This window comes from Hyla sarda, chromosome 5 (genome assembly GCF_029499605.1).
Source record: "Hyla sarda isolate aHylSar1 chromosome 5, aHylSar1.hap1, whole genome shotgun sequence".
NCBI lineage: Eukaryota > Metazoa > Chordata > Amphibia > Anura > Hylidae > Hyla > Hyla sarda.
The window spans coordinates 100,756,320-100,771,231 of record NC_079193.1 but is presented as its reverse complement, the minus strand read 5'-3'; the positions used below and the strand labels follow the sequence as shown (position 1 = coordinate 100,771,231).

Here is a 14,912-nt window from a genome sequence, read left to right as displayed (position 1 = left end):
TGTTATCATCCCCCCTTCATCATCACCGCCTGTCATCATCCCACACCCCCCTCATCATCCCCTTGTCATCATCCCACACACCCCCTTCATCATCCCCTTGTCATCATCCTCTTGTCATCATCCTCTTGTGAACTCTCCGCCCTCATTGGTCTTCAACCTAAGGACCTCCAGAGGTTTCAAAACTACAACTCCCAGCAAGCCCGGGCAGCCATCGGCTGTCCGGGCTTGCTGGGAGTTGTAGTTTTCAAACCTCTGGAGGTCCGCAGGTTGAAGACCACTGCGGCCTTCGACATCATCCAGCCCCCTCTCACCCCCTTTAGTTCTGTACTCACCTCCGCTTGGCGCTGGTCCGGTGCTGCAGGACTGTCCAGTGGGGAGGTCGTCCGGTGGGATAGTGGTTCCGGGCTGCTATCTTCACCGGGGGCGCCTCTTCTCCGCGCTTCGGGCCCGGAATAGAGGCGTTGCCTTGACGATGACGCAGAGGGGCGTTAGTAATGAACGTACCTCTGCGTCGTCGTCAAGGCAACGTGACTATTCTGGGGCCGGGCCCGAAGCACGGAGAAGAGGCGCCCCCGGTGAAGATAGCAGCCCGGAACCACTATCCCACTGGACGAACTCCCCACCGGACAGTCCTGGTGCATCGGACCAGCGCCGAGCGGAGGAGAGTACAGAACTAAAGGGGGTGAGAGGGGGCTGGATGATGTCGAAGGCCGCAGTGGTCTTCAACCTGCGGACCTCCAGAGGTTTGAAAACTACAACTCCCAGGAAGCCCGGACAGCCGATGGCTGCCCAGGCTTGCTGGGAGTTGTAGTTTTGAAACCTCTGGAGGTCCGCAGGTTGAAGACCAATGAGGGCGGAGAGTTCACTCGAGTATAAGCCGAGGGGGGTGTTTTCAGCACGAAAAATCGTGCTGAAAAACTCGGCTTATACTCGAGTATATACGGTAGATGAACAGCATAGAGCAGTTGAAGTCCAAAACATCCAATCCTTCTCTCCCCGTATATAATCTATTGTGTAAGATTTTAGAGGCCACAACACACATTAGACAGTAGTCAGTTCCCCAATAAAACATGGTTTGGGCCGCTATTGTATATTGGTGGGGCATTTAGACTTCAGCAGAGACAGTGGTCCAGATTTCTAATTCTTAGACAGTGCAAACTTGGAATAGACAGATTATAAATGTGTCAGATTTAGCACAGTGGCTCAGGCTGTTTGATGAATCTGTTAATCTTGGCAGCACATCATGTAATAGTGGATGTGCGGTTGACAGCTGAAAAGGGCTGCACAAACCACTAAGTGTTCCAGCGGCCTTCCTCACCCAACGATCTAGCCGTCTGATAGGTTCTGTAAACAAGCACAAATCTATGAGATCAGCGCTTGCTTACAGGGCGGTTCGAGCCTTAACCCCTTAAGGACTCAGGGTTTTTCAGTTTTTGCACTTTTGTTTTTTCCTCCTTACCTTTTAAAAATCATAACCCTTGCAATTTTCCACCTAAAAATCCATATTATGGCTTATTTTTTGCATCACCAATTCTACTTTGCAGTGACAGTCATTTTACCCAAAAATTCACAGCGAAACGGGAAAAAAAATCTAAGAAAAACGCCATTTTGTAACTTTTGGGGGCTTCCGTTTCTACGCAGTGCATATTTCGATAAAAATGACACCTTATTATTCTGTAGGTCCATACGGTTAAAATGATACCCTACTTATATAGGTTTGATTTTGTTGTACTTCTGGAAAAAATCCTAACTACATGCAGGAAAATGTATACGTTTAAAAATGTCATCTTCTGACCCCTATAACAACTTTTTAACTTTTCCACGTACAGGGCGGTATGAGGACTAATTTTTTGCGCCGTGATCTGAAGTTTTTATCGGTACGATTTTTGTTTTGATAGGACTTTTTGATCACTTTTTATTCATTTTTTAATGGTATAAAAAGTGACCAAAAATAAGCTTTTTTGGACTTTGGAATTTTTTTTTGCGCGTACGCCATTGACCGTGCGGGTTAATTAATGATATATTTTTATAGTTCGGACATTTACGCACGCGGCGATATCACATGTTTATTTTTTATTTATTTACACTGTTTTATTTTTTTATGGGAAAAGGGGGATGATTCAAACTTTTATTACGGAAGGGGTTAAATGAACTTTATTAACACTTTTTTTTTACTTTTTTTTTGCAGTGGACCTATAACACTGCACACACACTGATCTTTTACACAGATCACAGGCGTGTATTAACACGCCTGTGATCAGTGTTATCGGCGCTTGACTGCTCCTGCCTGGATCTCAGGCACGGAGCAGTCATTCGTCGATCGGACACCGAGGAGGCAGGTAAGGGCCCTCCCGGTGTCCTGTAAGCTGTTCGGGATGCCGTGATTTCACCACGGCGGTCCCGAACAGCTCGACTGACTAGCCAGGATACTTTCACTTTAGAAGCGGCGGTCAGCTTTGATCGCCGCTTCTAAAGGGTTAATACCGCACATTGCCGCAATCGGCGATGTGTGGTATTAGCCGCGGGTGAGCGCGTTGATGAGCGCTGGAACCGTCACGATGTGATGCAGAGTCGCAGCGCGACCCCGCTTCATATCGCGGGAGCCGTAAATATACGTCCTGCGTCGTTAAGGGGTTAAAGAGTACCTGTAACCAAACTAAACTTTTAATATATTGTTTTTTTTTATGTCATTATAAGATTGCTATTTACTTGTAGTTAAAATTCTCAACCTCTATGGGGGAGATTTATCAAAACCTTTGCAGAGAAACCAATCAATTTGCTTATTTAAAAATGAAAGAAGCAATATGAGTGCATGGGGCATGACAAGGCACAGCTCTCACAGGCTTCAGTGATATTGTGCCTGCTGGGGAGCGCTTACTTTCTCCTGCGGGGAGCTTGCACAATGTGAGCAAGGGGAAAGGTATGATACAGAGGTTTTTAAAGCTCAGAAAAAAAATTTAAGAGCAGGAGGGGTGTTGGGAGTAGTTAGGGAATAAAATCTGATATAGGTTAGAATATATGGTTCGATGAAAGGTACTCTTTAAGTTTGAACCCTATAGCCTTTTTATTTTTCCATATACAGGTATGTATGAGAGCTCATTTTTGCACCATGATCTGTAGTTTTTTTTTTATCAGTACACTGGCTGAGTACCCGGCCTTGCCCAGTTTTTCCTACCTAATCCTTGTGGGGAAGGAAAAGCAACATAGGAGGTCCTCATATCCCGTCCTCATACTCATATACCGTCCTCAGGTGGGGCTGAGTTGTGATGAAGTGATTATAGGCCGAAAATAGAAGCAGGCGTGGTATTGTGGAAATGGGCGTGACTGGCAAGCTGGACGAATGCACAAAAAAGGGTAGAAAATAAAAGGGGTGTGGCTTTGTGAGATGGGGTGTAGCATGCGGGAGGGGTGTGTCCGGACTGACGCACTCAACAGGAGATGCAGAGCAGAGTTTGTGGAGTAAGGTAGTGGAAGTTCTATATACTTCCATGGGACTTAAGACAAAAACTAATAAGGGGGTAGGTTAGGGTTAATTTAACTATCATATGTTTTTATTTGACATAAAAGTAACATGTGTACTAAGTTTCATCAAAATATCTCTAGCCGTACCGAAGTTATGCTGGAACATACATTTCCCATAGACTTGCATGGGACTTTAAACAAAAACCCAGACCATCGCAAATGGGGATGGGTTAGGGTTAATTTACCTTTCCTATGTTTGTAGTTGACATATAAGTAACGTGTTCCAAGTATCTTCAAAATATCTTCAGCTGTTTGGAAGTGATGCTGGAACATACGCACATACGTACATACACACACTGGGGGAGAATTATCAAAACCTGTCCAAAGGAAAAGTTGCCCAGTTGCCCATAGCAACCAATCAGATCACTACTTTTATTTTTAACAAGGCCTCTGCAAAATGAAAGAAGTAATCTGATTGGTTGCTATGGGCAACTCAGCAACTTTTTCTTAGCACAGGTTTTGATAAATCTCCCCCACTGAGTGTATATATATATATATTTTTTTTTTTTTTTTTTTGTTTTTTTTTTGTTTTGTTTTGTTTTTATGGGACCTTTTGATCACATTTTATTATTTCTTTCTAGCATGTAAAGTGACCAAAAATATACATGTCTGGATTTTGGTATTTTTAAACGTTTATGCCATTGACTGTGCACATTAACAATATATTTTATTAGTTTGGACATTTACGCATGTGGCGACTGTTGGTAAAATTATATTTTGATATCTGTATTTCCTATATAGATCTATATCTGTGTTTTTCTTTCTCTCTTTCTCTTTGCTTGAGGGGATTTTAATTTTATTTGAGATTGCAATACTGGCACTATTGTCGATTGTATAACAATTTAGTGACAGAGGCCGAACACAGGCACTGTGTTGATCGTGTATAATCTTGGTAACACGGGCCGAAGAGGCTTTCTTGGGGTGTAGCCAAATATAAATAGACATTACCTGCTGTCCAGGACAGATAACAAAAAGATTGTGGCACCAGATAGAGCGATATTGAGTTATTGATTCCATACAGGAGTAGCTACAAGTAATCTAAAAAGATTACGGAAAGCTACAGTCACTTTCTGCTGTGCAGCTTGCAATCTCACAGAGGAAGTGAATGAATTATACTAATCTACCGGTTTCTACTCATTTTGTTCCTCCAGCTGTTGAAAACCCCAGGGTTAACTTGTCTTTCCTTGCTCCTGCTATTTTTGAAACACTTTTGTTATTATTCTTTGTGTACGTGTTTATTTACTATTTGGTCTGTTATAGAAGTCCGAGAGGGGTTATTCCTGTTTTCTACTTCACTCTTCAGACACCTAGAATAGATCATGATAGGGAATAGGTTGTGTAAGGGATCTGCTTGCACTTGTTTGTGTTGATGCCACATTCCACTTGCTCCTTTAGAGGGAGATAAGAAATTTATACATAGCAAAGATCCAAATAATGTCAAATACTGTCACAAATGGGAAAGAGATTGTGGGTTTAATGGGAAATTAACTGTTAAGGGGTGCCAGGACCTTGTAGATAAAATTAAATCCTTTGGTCCCAAAGACCAAAGAAGATAGGGTCTGTCGGCGGCTAAAGAATGGCTGCAGCAGGCACAGAAAAGGGTATAAAAACAGAACAAAAAGAAGGGTAGTTTATGTAAGCCTCTAAATCAATGGCCCTTGCTAGATGAAGAGGACAACACCATGTGCTATGCACGACGGCCACCGCCCTACCATGCCCCGCACAACCTGAAATTCCTCTCCTACCATTAATCAATCCTGCTCTGCCCCAGCACAGACTTCTCCGCCTATACAAGTGTCTCCACCTGGTCCAGCCCAGATCCTCCCTGTCCCGCCTCCCCCAGCACAGGTTCTCCCTGTCCCGCCTCCTCCAGCACAGGTCCTCCCTTTCCCACCTCCTCCAGTCCAGGTCCTCTCTGTGAAGGTGAATGTTTTTTTTAACCAGGTGGTGATGACGATGACAAGTGTGATGAGTACACTCCTGTTGCCACAACCGAGCATAGCGGTGGTGGAAGAGGTCGGGGCGGCAACATGAGAGAGGAAGAAGAGGTAGATCAAGGGGACAAGGTAGAAATAAGATAAATAGAGGAAACCTGACTAGAGACTGTCCGGATGGACCAGAACCCCGGAAAACAGAATGACTAGACATGGAGAGTATAAGTCACCTGGGAAAAGTGAGATATGTTGACAAACTACCATAGGTGACTTTAAGAAGTAGTTTGGCTTCAATAATGGATTGACTGCAAAATTATGGCAAGCTTTATGTGATAGGATTAAGGAATTGAGTCTAACAGAACAAAAAGAAATTTGGGTGAGGGGCACTGGCTGGTGCAGGGAAAGAAAGAACCGCGCCCAAGTCAGATCTAATTAAAAATAAAATGTCCCTAGTGGATAATGGAGATGGAAATACTGTTTTTGCTAAACATCCACTCCAAGAGGCAGCCCCATCCTATGTGGCAGCCCCAAACCCGGGAGGCCACAGTCACTTCCACTGTGTCCCGAGTCCATCCTGTCAGAGTAGACCCTCCCATTGAACAAAAGCCAATAACTTCTACTTCTGTGGCACCAGTCACTACCACACCTCATTGGAGGCAGAAACATCCTACCTGAGAGAGAGTGTTCCACCACCCCCAATCTTTAGTGACCGAATTATCGGATGATGAGAGCAGGAACTCTGACTTAAAAGGGGTATTTCAGGAATGTGTAAAGTTAGTGTAGTTCATAATATAGTGTCTGTACCTGTGTGTGTGACGGTTTTCTCACAATTCTTGTGTGATTTTCCCCCCAATATTTATTTTTAACAGCATACAAAATTACTGTTGTCTCAGATTTTCCCAGGTTGCAATGCGGCCGAGACCTGACTCACTAGTCAGCTGATGACAGGGAGCCTGTCTGCTTCAATGGGTGGCGTGATCGCTTGGTAGTAGAGAGATCAATCTGCAACTAATGCAACAGCTGTAGGCATCCTGATTGAAAACCAGAGGTCTTTTGAATGGATGCAGCTCATTTATGTTTCAATGGATGGGGTGGATGATGTGTTGGAGGGAGGAAATGGAATTATGGGATTTGTAGGCAAAGAAGAAAATTAAAAAAGGAAATACCAGTTCACAAAAAGTTAGCCACAGTATTATGGTAATCTCACAACATACCCATTTAGCCTGAAGACAAGAACAGATCCTTCCTAAGCATGGGTTATCCCCAGACTTTTAGACAAAAAGACTTAAAAAGTGTAAATATAAATAAATAAATTAGGCCCCAATGTATTTGTTAAAAAAACAAAAAGGGGATAACAATACAGTTATAAGCTAAAAGGCAAAGAGAAATGTAAAGGTGACTGCATGTTCTAGAGGATGAGAAACAGTATGTCACAGAAGGTGCAGAGGAAGGTAGGATAAGAAAATGGGAGAGTGTTTAGGTGATACAATGGTTCAACGAAGTTGATCAGGAAGCGTTAAAGGGGTACTGCGGTGGAATTTTTTATCAACTGGTGCCAGAAAGTTAAACAGATTTGTAAATTACTTCCATTAACCACTTAAGGACTCAGGGTGTACCTGTACACCCAGAGTCCACTCCCGTTCTATAATGCGGGGCCACAACCTCTAACAACGGCCGGGACCAACAGCGGGGCCGCACACTATTAACCCTTTATACGTTGCGTTCAAAGTTGATTGCCACGTCTAAAGTGAAAGTAAACTACTGCCGGTTAGCTCCGTGGGATGTTCGGGACCGCCGTGGAGAAATTGCAGCATCCCGAACAGCTGGCAGACACTGAGGGTCCCTACCTTCCTCCTGCGTCGCCAATTGAGATCCAGGCATGAGCAGTCAAGCAGCAGAATCATCGATCAATGTTATCCTATGAGATACCATTGATCATTGTAAAAGATCAGTTAGTGCAGTATTATAGCCACTAGAGGGGGCTATAACACTGCAAAAAAAAAGTTAATAAAGATAATTTAAAGATAAGTTTGAATGCCCCCCTTTTCCCATTTGAAAAAACAAACAAAAAAACTGTGTAAATAAAAATTAATGCTGTGGTATGGCAGTATACGGAAATGTCAGGATTATAAAAATATATTGTTAATTAAATTGCACGGTCAATGATGTTTTACAATTTTAAAAGTATAAATTTTCCTGCACAGCTATGATTTTTTTTCCAGAAGTACGACAAAATCAAACCTACAAAAGTAGGGTATAATTTTAAGTGTATGGATCTACAGAATAAAGAGAAGGTGTCATTTTTACCGAAAAATGTACTGTGTAGAAACGGAAGCCCCCAACATTTACAAAATGGAGTTTTTTCTTCAATTCTGTCGCACAATGATTTTTTTTTTCTGTTTCGCCGTAGATTTTTGAGTAAAATGACTGTCATTACAAAGTAGAATTGGTGGCGCAAAAAATAAGCCATCATATGGATTTTTAGGTGCAAAATGTAAAGAATTATGATTTTTTTTAAAAGGTAAGGAGGAAAAATCGAAAGTGCAAAAACAGAAAAACTCTGAGTCCTTAACCCCTTAAGGACTCGTGTTTTTTCAGTTTTTGCACTTTAGTTTTTTCCTCCTTACCTTTTAAAAATCATAACCCTTTCAATTTTCCACCTAAAAATCCATATTATGGCTTATTTTTTGCGTCACCAATTCTACTTTGCAGTGACAGTCATTTTACCCAAAAATTCACGGCGAAACGGAAACTTTTGGGGGCTTCCGTTTCTACAGAGTGCATATTTCGGTACAAATTACACCTTATCATTATTCTGTAGGTCCATACGGTTAAAATGATACCCTACTTATATAGGTTTAATTTTGTCGTACTTCTGTAAAAAATCATAACTACATGCAGGAAAATTTATACGTTTCTAACTTTATTTTTCCACGTACAGGGCGGTATGAGGACTCAATTTTTGCGCCGTGATCTGAAGTTTTTATCGGTATGATTTTTGTTTTGATCGGACTTTTTGATCACTTTTTATTGATTTTTTAATGGTATAAAAAGTGACCAAAATACGCTTTTTTGGACTTTGGAATTTTTTTACATGTACGCCATTGACCGTGCGATTTAATTAACGATATATTTTTATAGTTCGGATATTTACGCACGCGACGATACCACATGTTTATTTTTATTTACACTGTTTTTTTTTTTTATGGGAAAAGGGGGGCGATTCAAACTTTTATTAGGGAAGGGGTTAAATGACCTTTATTAACACATTGTTTTTACTTTTTTATTGCAGTGTTATAGCTCCCATAGGGACCTATAAGGCTGGGTTCACACTACATTTTTCAAATACGGTTACCGTATACGGTTTTCCGCCAAAAAAAGTATGGCAAAAACCGTATGCAACCATATGAGTCCAAACACGTTTTTTCCCCGTATACGGTTCCAAAACGGTATGTACGGTTCTATCCATTTGCATCCGTTTTTGCCAACGGTTTTGCTATTTTGTTGGAATTAGTTTTCAAGCTATTTAATAAAGTTACTATTGTTCTATTGAAATTCCTTCTGCGCATGTGTCAACTCCAAAAACGGATTAGAAAAACAGTGTGCAACCGTATTCTGAAATTCTGTGTACGGTTCTCATAGACAACAGTGTTAAAAGAACCGCATACAGTTCGCATACGGTTTTCCAACCGGAGGCAAAAACGTGGTCGACAGCGTTTTTGCCTACGGTTGAAAACTCGGCAAAACCGTATCCGAGGCAAAACGGATGCAACCGTACACAACATTTGGAATACGGTTTACAATGCATTCTCTATGCATACCGTTTTGGATACGGTTGTATACGTTTTTTTGCGGAAAACCGTATACGGTTGCCGTATTTGAAAATCGTAGTGTGAACCCAGCCTAACACTGCACACACTGATCTCTTACACAGATCACTGGCATGTATTAACACGCCTGTGATCAGTGTTATCGGCGCTTGACTGCTTCTGCCTGGATCTCAGGCACGGAGCAGTCATTCATCGATCGGACACCGAGGAGACAGGTAAGGGCCCTCCCGGTGTCCTGTAAGCTGTTCGGGACGTTGCGATTTCACCACGGCGGTCCCGAACAGCGTGACTGACTAGCCGGGATAGTTTCACTTTCACTTTAGAAGCGGCAGTCAGCTTTTACCGCTGCTCCTAAAGGGTTAATACCGCACATTGCCGCGATCAGCGATGTGTGGTATTAGCCACGGGTCCCGGCCGTTGATGAGCGCCGGGACCGATGCGATGCGGGGTCGTAGCGCGACCCCGCTTCATATCGTGGGAGCCGGCGCAGGACGTAAATATACGTCCTGCGTCGTTAAGGGGTTAAAGGGGTATTCCAGGCAAAAACTTTTTTTTATATATCAACTGGCTCAGGAAAGTTAAACAGATTTGTAAATTACTTCTATTAAAAAATCTTAATCCTTCCAATAGTGATTAGCTTCTGAAGCTGAGTTGTTGTTTTCTGTCTAACTGCTCTCTGATGACTCACGTCCCGGGAGTGGTGCAGTTCCTATGGGAATATTCTCCCATCATGCACAACTCCCGGGACGTGACATCATCATTGAGCAGTTAGACAGAAAACTTCAGAAACTAATAACTATTGGAAGGATTAAGATTTTTTAATAGAAGTAATTTACAAATATGTTTAACTTTCCGGAGCCAGTTGATATATATAAAAAAAAGGTTTAGCCTGGAATACCCCTTTAAGGGCTTAAAAAGATCTTTACCCTTCCAGTACTTTTTAGCAGCTTTAGGCTACAGAGGAAATGCTTTTCTTTTTGAATTTCTTTTTTGTCTTGTCCACAGTGCTCTCTGCTGACACCTCTGTCCGTGTCAAGAACTGTCCAGAGTAGCATAGGTTTGCTATGGGGATTTTCTCCTGCTCTGGACAGTTCCTGATACGGGCATCAGGTGTCAGCAGAGAGCACTGTGGACAAGATAAAAAAAGAAATCTGAGGATTACCAAAGGATTTTGGGTTGCACTGTACAGCCCAGTGTCAAAAAGCTGGGTTTGCGTCCAAGATCTTGGGTCTTCCAGCAGGACAATGACCCCCAAACATATGTCAAAAAGCACCCAGAAATGGATGGCAACTAAGTGCTGGAGAGTTCTGAAGTGGCCAGCAATGAGTCCAGATCTAATTCCAATTGAATACCTGTGGAGAGATCTTAAAATTGCTGTTGGGAAAAGGCACCCTTCCATTAAGAGAGACCTGGAGCAGAAAGAGTGGTCCAACATTCCGGCTGAGTGGTGTAAGAAGCTTATTGATGGTTATAGGAAGCCACTGATTTCAGTTATTTTTCCCAAAGGGTGTGCAACCAAATATTGAATTAGGGGTGCCAATAATTTTGTCCAGCCCATTTTTGGAGTTTGGTGTGACATTATGTCCAATTTGCTTTTTTTTTCTCCCTTTTTTGGTTTAGTTACAATACACACAAAAGGAATAAACATGTGTATAACAAAAGGTGTTACTGCAATCCTTTTCTGTGAGAAATACTTAATTTTCTAGAAAAATTTCAGGGGTGCCAACATTTACGGCCATGACTATATATATATATATATATATATATATATATATATATATATATATTGTAAGGATTTCTCCCTGGGGATAGCTCTGGGATCGCCACAGGGCACGTTTCCACTTCAATCAGCAGGCAAACAACAGTACTTTATGCAAGTCCGGTCCCTCGCCAGCTTTATTAGACAGGTTGCAGATTTATTGGCTGGATTTGACTGATCACAGGGAGAAATAAATCCTAACAGCGACACCACCTATGTTTATTTGTGTTTACATCATTTTATTTGGAAAATGAGATCAAACACTTTTTTTTTTTTTTAAGTCCACATAGGGGACTGTTAGATGCTATCTTTAGATTGCATAAACTGTTCAGTGTTATTGGCACTCGATTGCTCCAGGCTGCAATGCCACTCCTGCTGTCCTCTCAGTTGATCGGGACTATGCAAATTAGTTGCAGTCCCGATGAGCCCACTGAGCTAGACGGGAATGCTTTCCGCATTTAGACACTGCAATCCACTTTGACTGCAGTGTCTAAAGGGTTCATGCCGGACATCGGCCCAATCTGCGATGTCTGGCACTAGCCGTGGGTTCCGTTGCTGATCGCAAACAGGACCCACCAGGGTGTGAAGCGCCATATAGTGGGAGAAGGCGCAGGACATATGTACGTCTTGTGTCCTTAATATGTCCAGCCGTGCCGATTTTACCGAGTTCATTACCCTTTTCTGTGCAATGGATAATTCTGTAAAACTCATGTATGACTGTTTTTTGCCACAAATTGTGCCATAATGGTGCTGTATTTTCAATAGTAAATCTGGGCCACTCACTGATGTGAATGGTGAGAATCTTCATATAATCCTGTGAAATATGTTGGCGCTATAGAGAAAGCAGAAAATAAATCAGTGATGTCTTACTTTGCGTAAGGACAGTTTCACACATGCTGTTTGCCTTTTTGTAGTTTTTTTTAAACCATTGCCAGACATAGATCATAAAAAAAGGGATGGTATATCAGAAAACCTTAACAATGTTAGGCTGGGTCCACACTACGTTTTGTCCCATACGGGAGCGCATACGGCAGGAGGGAGCTAAAATCTCGCGCTCCCGTATGTGACCGTATGCGCTCCCGTATGTCATTCATTTCAATGAGCCGATCGGAGTGAAACGTTCGGTCCGGTCGGCTCATTTTTGCGCCGTATGCGCTTTTACAACCGGACCTAAAACCGTGGTTGACCATGCTGGGAGTTGTAGTTTCGCAACAGCTGGAGGCACCCTAGTTGGGAAACACTGCACTAGCGGTGTCACAAGAATGCCTCCCATCCCTACCATCACCGCTAGCGGGGTTGCGCGCGGCTAACGTAGTACTGCGCAGGCGCAGCACTACGCAAGTAGCATAGGGCCAACGTAGGCATGCGCAGAATACATTAACTTTGGGGGAGTAGCCGATTCCGGGCTGGGAGGCCGGCACAGCCCGCAGTGACTGATGGGAGCGATGAGTCACCGGGCTAAGATGGCGGCGGTGCAGAAGAAACAGCGGTCGAGCGTCATAGATTGAAGGAAAAAAAGCCAGCTTCCATTAGAAGGAGAAATGCGGGAGAAGACCAGGAAAAGAGCGATATGGATAAGGTAAGTAATTTACAATGTTATATAACTTTGCTTTAGGGTTAGTTTACCATAAAAAAAAAATAGCATCGGAGTACTCCTTTAAGGGGGTCATTATTTCAGTGGTTCACCCTGATCAGACTGGGTTTATGCCAGGGAGGGCTACCGATATTAATGTCAAAAGACTCCAGCTTAACATCTCTGCAGCGGAGGACGTTTCCCCTGGTTATCTAGTTAGCCTTGATGTCTATAAAGCCTTTGATTCGGTAGAGGGGCACTATATTTGGTGCCTGATGCATGTCCTCCACTTTGGACCTGTTTTTGGGCGCGAGTCTGTTTGCTGTATGATACGCCTAGGGCCCGAATAAGCCCCAATTTGGAGATTTCAAGATCCTTCCCGCTGGACAGGGGCACTCGGCAAGGGTGCCCTTTATCTCTCTTTCTGTTTGCTTTGGCTGTAGAACCTCTGGCGGCAGCTGTTCGTGCCTCTGACTCTATTAAGGGAATCCCTAGAGGTCCCCTGACTGAAAAGATATCCCTGTATGCTGATGACGGCTTGGTTTATTTAGCTGATGTGGAGGGCTCCCTAGATGCTCTGTTTGGTCTTTTGGAGAGGTTTGGAGAGGTCTCGGATCTGAGAGTAAATTGGGCTAAATAATCTGTTATGTCCTTGTCCCGGGAGGGGGTTTTACCTTCTAAATTGACTAATGGGTTGCAGGCGGTGTCCTGCTTTAGGTATTTAAGGGCGGAGGTGTCACCCAATAACTCTAAGTTTATGGGCCTTAATTCAGACCCTCTTCTAGGCAATACGCTTATGTGCTTACAGGTGTGGCATTCCTTACCCTTATCCTTAGCAGGTAGGGTTAATATTTTCAAAATTATTTTCCTCCCTAAGTTCCCCTACCTCTTTCATTTGTCACCTATTATTCCTCCCAGGGTTTTTTGTTAAGCTTAACAGGGCTCTGAGATCCTTTCATTGGCAGACTAAACCCCTGAGATTGGGACAGGCACTGCTCCAGGCGCCAAAGCAGCGGGGGTGGGTGGGGGGGGGGGGGGGGGGGGGGCTTGCATCTCCTAATATGCATAATTATTTTCTAGCTTCACAGCTTGTGTACGCAGCCTGGTGGATAGACCTTTGGCAGGGGCTCTCATGGGTTCCTATGAGACACTGACAAATACATTGTACAGGTATGCTCCCTCTTCATTCTTGCCAGCTCCAATTAAGACGGTGGTTGTGGTCTGGTCAGGGGTTTCTGGGAGCTTCTCCCAGCTGGTGGTGTCTCCTAGAGCACCACTGTGGGGCAATCCTCATTTGGAAAACCTGCGGGAGTTGGAGGCGGCTGGATTTTGGAGCTCCCAGGGACTCAAATTAGCCATGCAATTGTTTGGGGAAGACTGTGTCTTTCCTTTATTTGCTGACTTTGGAGCACGTTTTCATGCCCCTCAGGATGCCCACTTCAGGTATCTTCAGTTGCGACATGCGGTCTCTACACAGTTTGGTTCACTGGAAGTTACCCCTGTGTTTAGTGATTTGGAACTGCTCCTGGGAACCACACCTGGCTAGGCCTCTCACTCAGAGATATGCTTTATTGCAATCAGTGGGTCCGGACCCGTTTGCTCTTGCACAGCTGAAATGGGTTAAGGATGTTCCTAGTCTTTCTGTAGACATGTGGAAGGAAGTGGTTAAGACTTATTATGCTATGGTGGTTAGTGCCCTAGATATGCTCATTCAATCCAGGTTTGTCCTCCGTTTGCATTACACTAGACTACACCGTATTGGGGGTCTCGGGGTCAGATGTTTGTTTTAGGTGCGGGAGAGCGAGAGGCACTTTTTTGCATGCAGTATGGACTTGCTCTTGTGTTGTGCTCTTTTGGAGAGAGGTGATGACATTCTTGTCAGACCATCTGAAACTCCCCTTTGTTTTGACACCAGAAGTCTGTTTGTTGGGAGTTATTAATGGTTTGGTGACGGGCTCTTTGATCCGGTTTCTTCTGTTTTGTGCACGCAAAGTCGTTGTGATGGCCTGGAAGGACGTGTCCTCCCCTCCTCTGTCCCAGTGGATAGCCTTAGTGAATAAATATGTTCCCCTATAACATGCCTTGTATGTGAGTTGGAGATGCCCACAAAAATTTGACAAGGCATGGGTGCCTTGGATGTTGTTGGATGTTTCTACTGATCCCCCATTTCGTGGGGCCTTCCAGCCTTAGGATGGTTCCGTGAATAACTGGTGAGCTCCCAGGATATGTTTTGGTGTGTGTGTGAATGGGTTTGTCTGTGGTGTGGTGTTTCGGTGTTGATGTTCTCTGTGGGG

The 14,912-nt window shown here is 43.5% G+C and overlaps 1 protein-coding gene across 4 annotated transcripts in view; it reads right to left on the bottom strand.

Annotated features, from left to right (window-relative positions):
* Positions 1-14,912, bottom strand: part of RARB (retinoic acid receptor beta) — a 946,796-nt gene that overhangs the window by 903,385 nt on the left and 28,499 nt on the right. The window contains exon 1 of one of the 4 annotated variants that reach the window (XM_056519995.1): positions 3,708-3,854. The exons of the other annotated variants lie outside the window; for them this stretch is intronic. The gene's annotated coding sequence lies outside the window, so the exon portion shown is untranslated. Of the gene's footprint in view, positions 1-3,707; positions 3,855-14,912 lie in introns of those variants that run through there. 4 annotated transcript variants of the gene reach the window in all.